This window comes from Galeopterus variegatus, unplaced genomic scaffold (genome assembly GCF_000696425.1).
Source record: "Galeopterus variegatus unplaced genomic scaffold, G_variegatus-3.0.2 Scaffold707, whole genome shotgun sequence".
NCBI lineage: Eukaryota > Metazoa > Chordata > Mammalia > Dermoptera > Cynocephalidae > Galeopterus > Galeopterus variegatus.
Window position 1 is genome coordinate 413,791 of NW_007726818.1, and position 9,735 is coordinate 423,525.

The window sequence follows — 9,735 nt, forward strand, 5'->3', positions numbered from 1 at the left end:
GAAATGCTTCAGGATCTTGATCACACTTGTTTAAAGTTTTTACTTAAAACTCTGCTCTTGTCTGCAGCTGACCTGGACACAACAGTTTTGGTACCCATGGAGCAGAAAGTTTGCTCAACTGTGATTTTTCAGCCAGAATTGTGTAAGCTGAGCCAATTGAAATGTCTATGGTGTTGGCTATGGTTTCTGCTTTTAATCATCAGTCCTAAGATTCAGGGGCAGCTGGTTAGCTCAATTGGTCAGAGCACAGCCTTGTAACACCAAGGTAAAGGTTTTGGTTCACCTTACTGGCCAGTCACTAATAAAAAAATAAGATGAAAAAAATAAAATAAAATACCTCATTAAAAAAACAGCAAGAAGATTCATTTTTTCCCCTCAAATTGATGTGGATGGTCTGCTTCTGCAGGCTTCATCTTCAACCTCATCTCATACTTGGTAAAACGAGTTATCCATCTGTAAGCTGCTAATTTCTTTGGGGCTTTCCTCCCATAAACTTTTTGTAAAGCATCAGTGATTTCACCATTCTTCTATCCAAGCTTTGCCATAAATTTGATGTTTGTTCTTGCTTCAATTTTAGCAGAATTTATGTTGCACTGATAGGGTCTCTTTTCAAACTTATGTCTTATCCCTCCTAGTACCTCAAATTAGATCTTGTTCAGACATGTCATAACAGGTGAGTACAAGTTCATTTTGGAGCAAAAAAATTTTTGCAATCCATGCACAGTTTTTCATAATATGCATTTTCTATGAATCTTTTGAAGACCCCTCATACTGGAGCATGGTGGAAACTTCTAGAACCTGATTACTAAGAGGTCCTTTATCCTTGATCCCTACTTTTTTACTGTAGTATCAATCTAGTAAGCAGCAGTGACATAGAGAAAAAATAGAGAAGAGTGTAATCCAATTCTACAGTCTGCCCATATCACTACTGTTAATGCTGATCTCACAAACACGTCTTTAGCTCCTCAGACTGCTATTCTATATCCTTCTCTCTCCCAAAGAGGCCCTCCTGGCTCTTGTGATGAAAATTCTAGAAAAGCCACTAAATTTTGTTATCCCCCTTAAAGAAAGCTTAACTTTCTTTCAATTTTTTTTTTTTTTGTGGAGCCAAAGGTCAACATTATATAAGACCTTACCATCCCTATTAGAGTGTAAAAAGGAACCTTTTATCTCTATTTTATCCATTTTCTAGAGAGAAAAAAAAAAAAAAAAGAAACTTCAGAAAAAACGAAAAACTTTATTGATTGCCTAAAGGATAAGAGGAGAGGCTGTGAGAAAACATCCTTTTTAATAGTGAGTCAGGAAAGAAGAAAAACTTTGGTTAGAAGCAACGAATAGTAAAAACTTTGGTTCTCCCAAAATCCTGCCTTAGGATTTATCATATGATGGCATGGTGGCTTGCATCTTGTACAGCTAAGTAGGTTGGAAGGACCCCCACAAAGCACTCCACAGACTGCCTCCATATGCAGCATCCCAGAATATATTAAGGCTTTATGGTAAGGCTGCACTTGTTAACTAATGGTGGCAATAGAAAGGCAAGCCAATCTTCAGGGGTCCACAGACGAAAAAAGGTAACAGAGAGATGGCCCAGCCTGAGAAACAGTCCTGGGAAGCTTACATCAACAAGAGACCCTCACCACCCACAACTCCCCACTCCTTTAAACCCTTGCCTCCACACCCTGCACTGCATTATAGGCACTTCCATCACTGACCTGGAACCCAGAAAGCCTCTAATCAAGTGAAAATCAGAATTATAGAAAACTTGCATGCATCATTTGTGACCTTGACAGCTTACCAGTATTTCAAGACTTTCCTGATAAAATTAGTAGTGACTTTTTAAAATGTCATTTTTTGATACTATATAATGAAATGTATCAACTTTTGGGAGATATGCATAACTCAGTGACCAATATTTTCCAAATGACCAATGAATACAAAACCATGCAGGGGCAAAAGATCCATTCAAAATACAAGACATATCAATAGATTTTGATGTAATAGGATATGAAAAGATCATTGATATGATTTCAGATTCCACATTGCAACTAACCTTTAAAAAACTTAGCACTTCTAAAATTTTGATGTAGTATCAAATACCCATAATCATCTGAAAAAGCTCTTAAATACCCCTCTCTTGTCCAACCATATACTTGTTTGAGGCCAGATTTTCTTCATATACTTTAACCGAAATGGTATATCACAAAAGATTAAATGCAGAAGCAGATATAAATCCAGTTGTCATCTATTAAGACAAACATAAAAGAGATTTGAAGTATAAAATAATGCTAGTCTACTCACTTTTTTGTTTGTTTTGGAAAATACAGTCATTTTCATAAAGTATATACGTTATATAATGGTTTTTTATATTTAAATAAATTAATTAATATTTAAATAAATAAATGCATATTTAATTTTTCTTTAATATTTATTAAGCTTTAAATATTGGTAGACAGAACCCACATAAACGAAAGCTCTTTGGGGGTCCTTAATAATTTTTAAGAATGTATAGGGGTTCTGAGACAAAAAGTTTGAGGAGTTTTTGGCTAAGCTAAGGGCTATGCATTATTACCTTATGTTTTATATATTTGTGTCTCTTGCCTGGGTGATCCAATCATTACACATGGACTAATTTCTAGGCAAAATATATTCTGAACTTCCAACAGGGGACTTAAAAATACTGTGTACCTACTCTGGCTCTTTGAAGAAGACCCTAGAAGGTGTAATTCTACATTCGGTCTTAATTATACAAGATAGAATTCATAGAACCTTTCATACTTTTTTGTAATTGCTGGTGTACTTGTTGGTCTCTCCCCACTTGAGTTCCCTGAGGGACAGGAAGTGGTCCCTTTTTCACTGCTATATGCAAGGACCTGGCACAAAGTTATGACAAATATTTGTTGAATGAATAAATCAACAGAATAGTTAAACACAGAAAAGCCATTCAGACTGATATTTACATTAAATTTATTGTTGCTCCATACTCATACAATCAGAAGTCCTCTTAAAAGATGATATTTTAGTGAAATCGCAATTTAATTGTGGTGTTGCTTTCTCTGGTCAGAAATTTGGTTCACTTGAGAAGACACGTGTGGAACTATATACTTTTTGGAAATATTAACAGGCATAAAAAAAAAACAAAAGGCACATTTAAAGTGGGTAATGCCAATAAATCTATTGCATTATTCAATTTTTTTTTTTGTCTCTTTTTTCCGTGTCCGGCAACGGATAGCAACCCTCAGTGTTGCCCCCGTACCGGACCGGGACCGGCAATGGGATCGCAACCCTTGGCGTTGCCCCTGTGCCTCGCCCAGCCAGTGAGCGGGAACCGGTCTGTATGTGGGATCCGAACCCTCGGTGGGAGCGCCTCCGCGCCTCCCAAGCGGCGCACCAGCGCAGTGCGCCACCGGGCCGGCCCGCATTATTCAATTTTTAAAAAAAGTTCTTGTTTATTTAAACAGCTCAACTCATTGGCAGGGATCTGGCTACTTGGAAAACACAGTGAGGAATGTCCTTGCATTCTATACCATCACAGCCAAATTTAGGGTCTGCTGAAAAAAGTTAAATGCCAAAAGGAAAAGATTAGAAATTATTCCAAAGACAATCTGAGGATCTACTGGTTTCCTAATTTAATTTTGATCTCTGAAAAGGCCAGCACATGTATTATTTCTATTTCATAGTGTGGAATATATAGAGATGACAGTATTCACCATACAGTTACTACCTAGATTTTCAATACCTGGAAAGTCTTCATATTTCAGTCACTCTAATTCAGTTTTGGGTGGGAGGGGCTATGGCTCTAATGACTCCTCAAGGTGTACAACTTGATGGTTTGATATATATATATATTGTGAAATAGCCACTACAATCAACCTAATTAATACATCCATCACCTCACATGGTTAGCTTTTTTTTGCTCATCTTTTTTAGCTTTTTGGATTTTTTGTGGGAAGAATGCTTAGGATCTACCTCTTAGCAAATTTCAAGTACACAATACAATATTGTTATCTATAGTCACCATGCTATATGTTAAATCTCCAAAACTTATTTCTCTATATTTTTATTTTTAGTTTTGGCCACAAAACAAGTCTTAATACATTAAAAAAGGCTAAGACCATAGAAAGTAATAGAAAATATGTTCTCCGACCACCACAACAGAAGAAAATTTATAAAATTCATGAATATGTGGAAATTAAACAACTCTCCTAAATAAACAAAAAAATGGGTAAAAAGAAAAATCAAAGGGAAACTAGAGAGTAATTTGAGATAAAAATCAAAGCACAACATATCAAAATGTATAGGATGCAGGGTTCATACAGTGCTTATAGGAAAATTTATACTTGTAAACACTATATTAGAAATAAGAAAAATCTCTAATCAGTAAAGTAAACTTCTACCTTAACAAAATAGAAAAAGAACAGCAAACTAAACCAAAAGCAAATATAAGTAGGAAATAACAAAATTACAACAGAAATATATGAAATAAGGAATTAAAAAACAATAGAAAAAAATCAACAAAACCAAAAGTTGATTGTTTAAAAAGATTGAGAAAATTTGCAAACCTTTATCTATACTGACCAAGAAAAAAAGAGAGAAGACCGAAATTACCAAAATCAGAAATAAAGTAGGGATATTATTACATTGTCATTATGTTTTTTTGTGATGGTAAGATTTAGGTTCTTTCTCTTGCTCGTTTGCATTTTTGTTATACCACTGGGTTTTGTTCTTCCTTGTGTATTTGTGGTAGTGATTATCATTTTTCAGATGCCAGATGCTTCCTTGAAAATTCTTCGAGGGCTCTCATGTGGTGGTGAAAGCTCATAGTTTTTGTTTGTCTGGAAAATAAATTTGTTTCCTGGGTACACTATTCCTGGCTAGCAGTTTTTTTCTTTTAGCATTTTGAATATATCATCCCACTTTCTTCTGGTCTGTAGAGTTTCTATTGAGAAGTCTGCTGTTAGTTTGATAGAGGCTTCCTTATGGGTGACTTGATGCTTTTCTCTTGCTTCTTTCAAGATTCTCTTTGTCTCTGAGCTTTGCCAGTTTGACTATAATGTGTCTTGGAGAGGATCTTTTTGGGTTGAATCTGTTTGGGTATCTTTGAGCCTCCTGGTATCTGAAGGTGTCTTTCCCTGTACCTGGTAAATTTTCCTTTATTATTTCATTTAATAGGTTTTCCATGCCTTTTCCTTTCTCCTTCCCTTCTGGAATACCCATGATTCAAATGTTTGTGCACGTAAGGTTGTCTGCTAGCTCTCTTAGATTTTCTTCATTTAAAAAAATTTTTTTTTCCTTTTTTGGTCCAACTGGGTTATTCTGAAAAGACCATCTTCAAGATCAGAAATTCTTTCATCTGCTTGTCCTAGCCTGCTGCTTAAACTATCAGTTGTGTTTTTTATTTTGTTGAGTGAATCATTCAGTTCCATGAGTTCTGTTACATTCTTTTTTAAGGTATTAATCTCTTTGTAAATTTCCTTCTTCATATCATGGATTCCCTGCCCCCCCCCCCATTTCATTATGTTGTGAATCTTCTTGTATCTCAGTGAGTTACCTTAAGATTGTTGCTCGGAATTCCTTTTCAGCCATTTTAAAAGGGTTCCTGCTGTATAGGGTCTGGTACTTGAGAATCACCGTATTCTTTTGGTGGTGTCATATTTTCTTGGGTTTTCATATTTCTAGTATCTCTGTGTTGATGTCTGATCATCTGGTAGAGCAGTTGCTCCTTTTATCACTCTGGAATGGCCTTCGAGGAGAGATACATCCTCTTTTCCAATCTCTGCTGGGGACTCTCCTTCTATCAGTGCAGTTGAGTGTCTGGCAGGCTGCCTGCACAGTGGTTGTGGCTACTGCTGTGGTATTAAGCCACTTTTGTGGTAGTCATAGCTGTGATGGAGACTTTAGTGGGCCACTCATGTGAAAGTGGTGTTTTCCACATGCTTTCTTGCCTGCTCCAGGCAGAGGGGGCAGCTGCTCTTGGTTCCTGCCTAGGACCCCAGGCATTGCTGTCTTGCCTGCTTCCAGGTGGAGGGGGCTGGCTGCCTTTGGCCCCTGCCTAGGACCCTGGGTGTCACTGTCTTGCTTGCTTTCAGGCAGAGGGGGCTGGTTGCCCTAGACTCCTACCTAGGACATGGGGCATCTCTGTTCTGCCTACTTCTGGGTGGAGAGGGCTGGCTGCCCTTGGCTCCTGCTTAGGAACCTGGGCATTGCTCCTTATTCCTCCTCTGAGACTTTGAACACCTTGACCAACATCTTCCCATTTCCCCCTCCCTCTAGCCCTTGGTAACCACCATTCTACTCTCTGGTTCCACAAGTCTGACTTTTAGATTTCACATATAAGTGAGATCATAAAGCACTTGTCTTTCTGTGTTCAGTTTATTTCACTTAGCATAATGTCCTCCAGGCCCATCCCTGTTGCCACAAATGGCAGGTTTCCTTCTTAATTTATGGCGGGAATAATATTCCACTGTATGTATATACCACAATTTCTTTATCCATTCATCTACTGATGGGCATTTGTTTCCATATTTTGGCTATTATGAATAATGCTGCAGTGAACATGAAAATGCAGCTATCTCTTTGAAATCCTGATTTCAACTTCTTTGTATGAAAACCCAGAAGTGGAGTTTCTGGATCATAAGGTAGCTCTATTTTTAATTTTTTGAGAAACCTCCAAGTATGGAGGTTTCCATAACAGCTATACCAATTTTCATTCCCACCAACAGTGTACCAGTTTCCTTTTCTCCATATCTTCATCAACACTTGTTACCCACTGTATTAGTAACAGCCATCCAAACAGGTGTGAGGTGATATCTCATTGTGTTTTTGATTTTCATTTCCTTGATGATAAGTGACATTGAGCACTTTTTCATGTAAATGTTGGCCATTTGTATGTCTTCTTTGGAAAAATGTCTATTCATGTCCTTTGCTCATATTTTACTTGCTTTATTTTTTTTTTGCTATTGAGTTGTGTGAATTCCTCATATATCATGGATATTAACCCCTTATTAGATATATGATTTGCAAATATTTTCACCCATTCCATTGGTTGTCTTTTCATTTTGCTTTTTCCTTTTGCTGTGCAGAAGTTTTTAGTTTGATGTAATCCCACTTGTTTATTTTTGTTTTTGTTACCTGTGCTTTTGGTATCATATCAAAAAACCATTGCCAAGACCAAGGTCAAGGAGATTTTTCCCTATTTTCTTCTAGGAATTTTACAGTTTCAGGTCTTACATTTAAGTCTTTAATCCACTTTGAGTTGATTTTTGTGTATGGTATAAGACAAGGAACCAATTTCATTCTTTTGCGTATATCCAGTTTTCCCAGCACCATTTATTAAAGAGGCTGTATTTCCACACTGCACATTCTTGGCATCTTTGTTGAAGATCAGTAGACCCTATATGCCTGGGTTGATTTCTGGGCTCTCTATTCCGTTCCATTGTGTTTTAGTCCATTTTGTGTTGCTATAACAGAACTACCTGAGACTGGATAATTTATAAAGAAAAGAGGTTTATTTGGCTTACGATTCTGGGACAGCTGCATCTGGCATAGGCCTCAGGCTGCTTCTACTCATGGTGGAAAAACAGCACACAGCTGGCAGGTACAAGCAGATCACATGGCAAGAGGAAGCAAGAGAGAGAGAGAGAGAGGAGGTGCCAGGGTCCTTTAAAAAATCAGGTCTCACGGGAACTAATAGAACAAGAACTCACTCACTACCCCTCCTCTCACAGGGAGAGCATTAATCCATTCATAAGGGATCTGCCCCCATGACTCAATCAGTTTCCAACACTGCCACATTGGAGATCAAATTTCCACATGAGTTTTGGAGGGGACAACACATCCAAACTCCATCACATTGGTCTATGTGTCTGTTTCAAAGAAGAGCTGACATTGTAAAAGTTCTACTGATACTATTAACCACTGTAATAACATTTGAACAGACTTCCAGTAAAGCCTGGGGAACAAACCTCATCACTTGCTAAGATAACTTAAGGTATAGAATAAACAAAAAGAGGACTCTCAAAATTCCTTAGAATAAATAGTTTAGGTGCAAAAAAACAGCTGTTGGGTACTAGTGAGACATTCACAAATGGGGTTAGTTCCGTAATAGTTCTGCTGTTTTTTACCAATGGATTGTACAGCATAATTCAAGCTCAGGGAGCATCAATTTACTTTATGTTTGTCAAAGGGCTATATACCACATTGTACATAAAAATCTGCCAACCCCAAAACTGATTATTCTCATGCAATGAATTCATATTTTACGTCTTTGAATTGTTTTCTGTGATATAAAGAGCTTAAGTAGTACTGTCAAATAATAGATCAAAATTTCTGAACAGAATCTTGGTTTGGATCATCAAACTCATGTGGTGTCTAAGAGCTGTATTCCAGGGTCCCCCAAATGTCAGAATCAAAACATGTAAAAAATATTTATTAAATATTAAAAGTAAGTATTTTATTTTAAAATAACAAATACCCTATTGGGAATGGGCTCTGAAAATAATGGACACTTAAGCAGTTAGTGAAAAATAGCAAATAGCTGAAACGAACCTTACAAAACTGACCTCTATGAAACATTTAACACACTAGACTTTTGTTTCATCTTCTAAACTACACACCACTTAAGGGTGAACATGATGTCTTCTTCCTCCATACTGTTTAGCATAGTCTCTGGCACCTAAAAATAATAAAAATAGCTAGTTAGCATTTATCAGGTGTGTCTAGTTCTTTAATATACATTATCCTTACTCTTCTCTAGGCAACCTATGTGGTAGTATAATTGGCACCAATTTACAGATGAAGAAATTGAGGCTCATGGAGATTATGTGATTTAACAGAGATTTTATAGCATCTAAGTGACTGAGTCAAGATCTGAACATAGGTCTGATTCATACTTTCTATCATACCCACCCACTCTATTCACTTACTGAGTAGTATTAAATACATATTTGCTGAATTGATCAATGTTTTTGTGACTCCTTCATAATAAGGATTTTATTCTGTTCACAGAAATCCTTTCATTCAACTCACACAACTGTTATTACAAATAAGGAGTGAAAGAAAAAAAGAAAATCTTTATAAGCAGCTTATGGTCTCATTTGCATGGCATCTCCAAACAAATTTAAGACAGTTATCTTAATCTATTTTAGGACTATTTTAAGTTTTTATGAGGAAAGGATATATTATACATACAGAGATAAATTATTAATATTAGAAGAGACTTCCAAAATATTTTTTCAATCTATATTTTCAAATGAAAGTTTGTCTGTCTCCTCCTGTCCCTTTCTTTCTTCTACCCCTCCTCTTCCTCTTTTTTTGATCTGATTATCCCTCGTTAAATAAAGAAAACATGAAATTCTATGATTATTGTAGTCAAACCCATATGTCAGTGATTTTTAAGCTTAACACCACTTTTTCCTTTTTATTGTATTGCATAATTCAAATCCAGTTTTGGATCTAAACATAATAGTTTTAGTTTTTTAATTACAAAATTTTGGACTTGTATCCTAATAGGTTTTTGTGGGCCTTGTACTCTGGAAGATGCAATTATGATGCTTTTACTATCCTGCTTTTGTTAAAAATAACTTGAATTAGCAAAAAGTGTTGACACCAAAATATTGGATTATCAAAACACCACAATGTAGACAGATACTGGGACATAAAATTTGAAATTAAGGGCTGGCCCGGTGGCACACTGCTACAGTGCGCCGCTTGGGAGCGCGGCGGCACTCCCACCGAGGG

The 9,735-nt window shown here is 36.6% G+C and overlaps 1 long non-coding RNA gene across 1 annotated transcript in view; it reads right to left on the reverse strand.

Moving 5' to 3' along the window:
- Window positions 1-8,423: 8,423 nt before the first annotated feature.
- The window catches only part of LOC103589600, a 2,283-nt gene continuing 971 nt past the window's right edge, over window positions 8,424-9,735 (reverse strand). Inside the window, exon 2 of the long non-coding RNA XR_550404.1 lies at window positions 8,424-8,671. This is a non-coding gene — a long non-coding RNA (uncharacterized LOC103589600). The remainder of the gene's footprint in view (window positions 8,672-9,735) is intronic.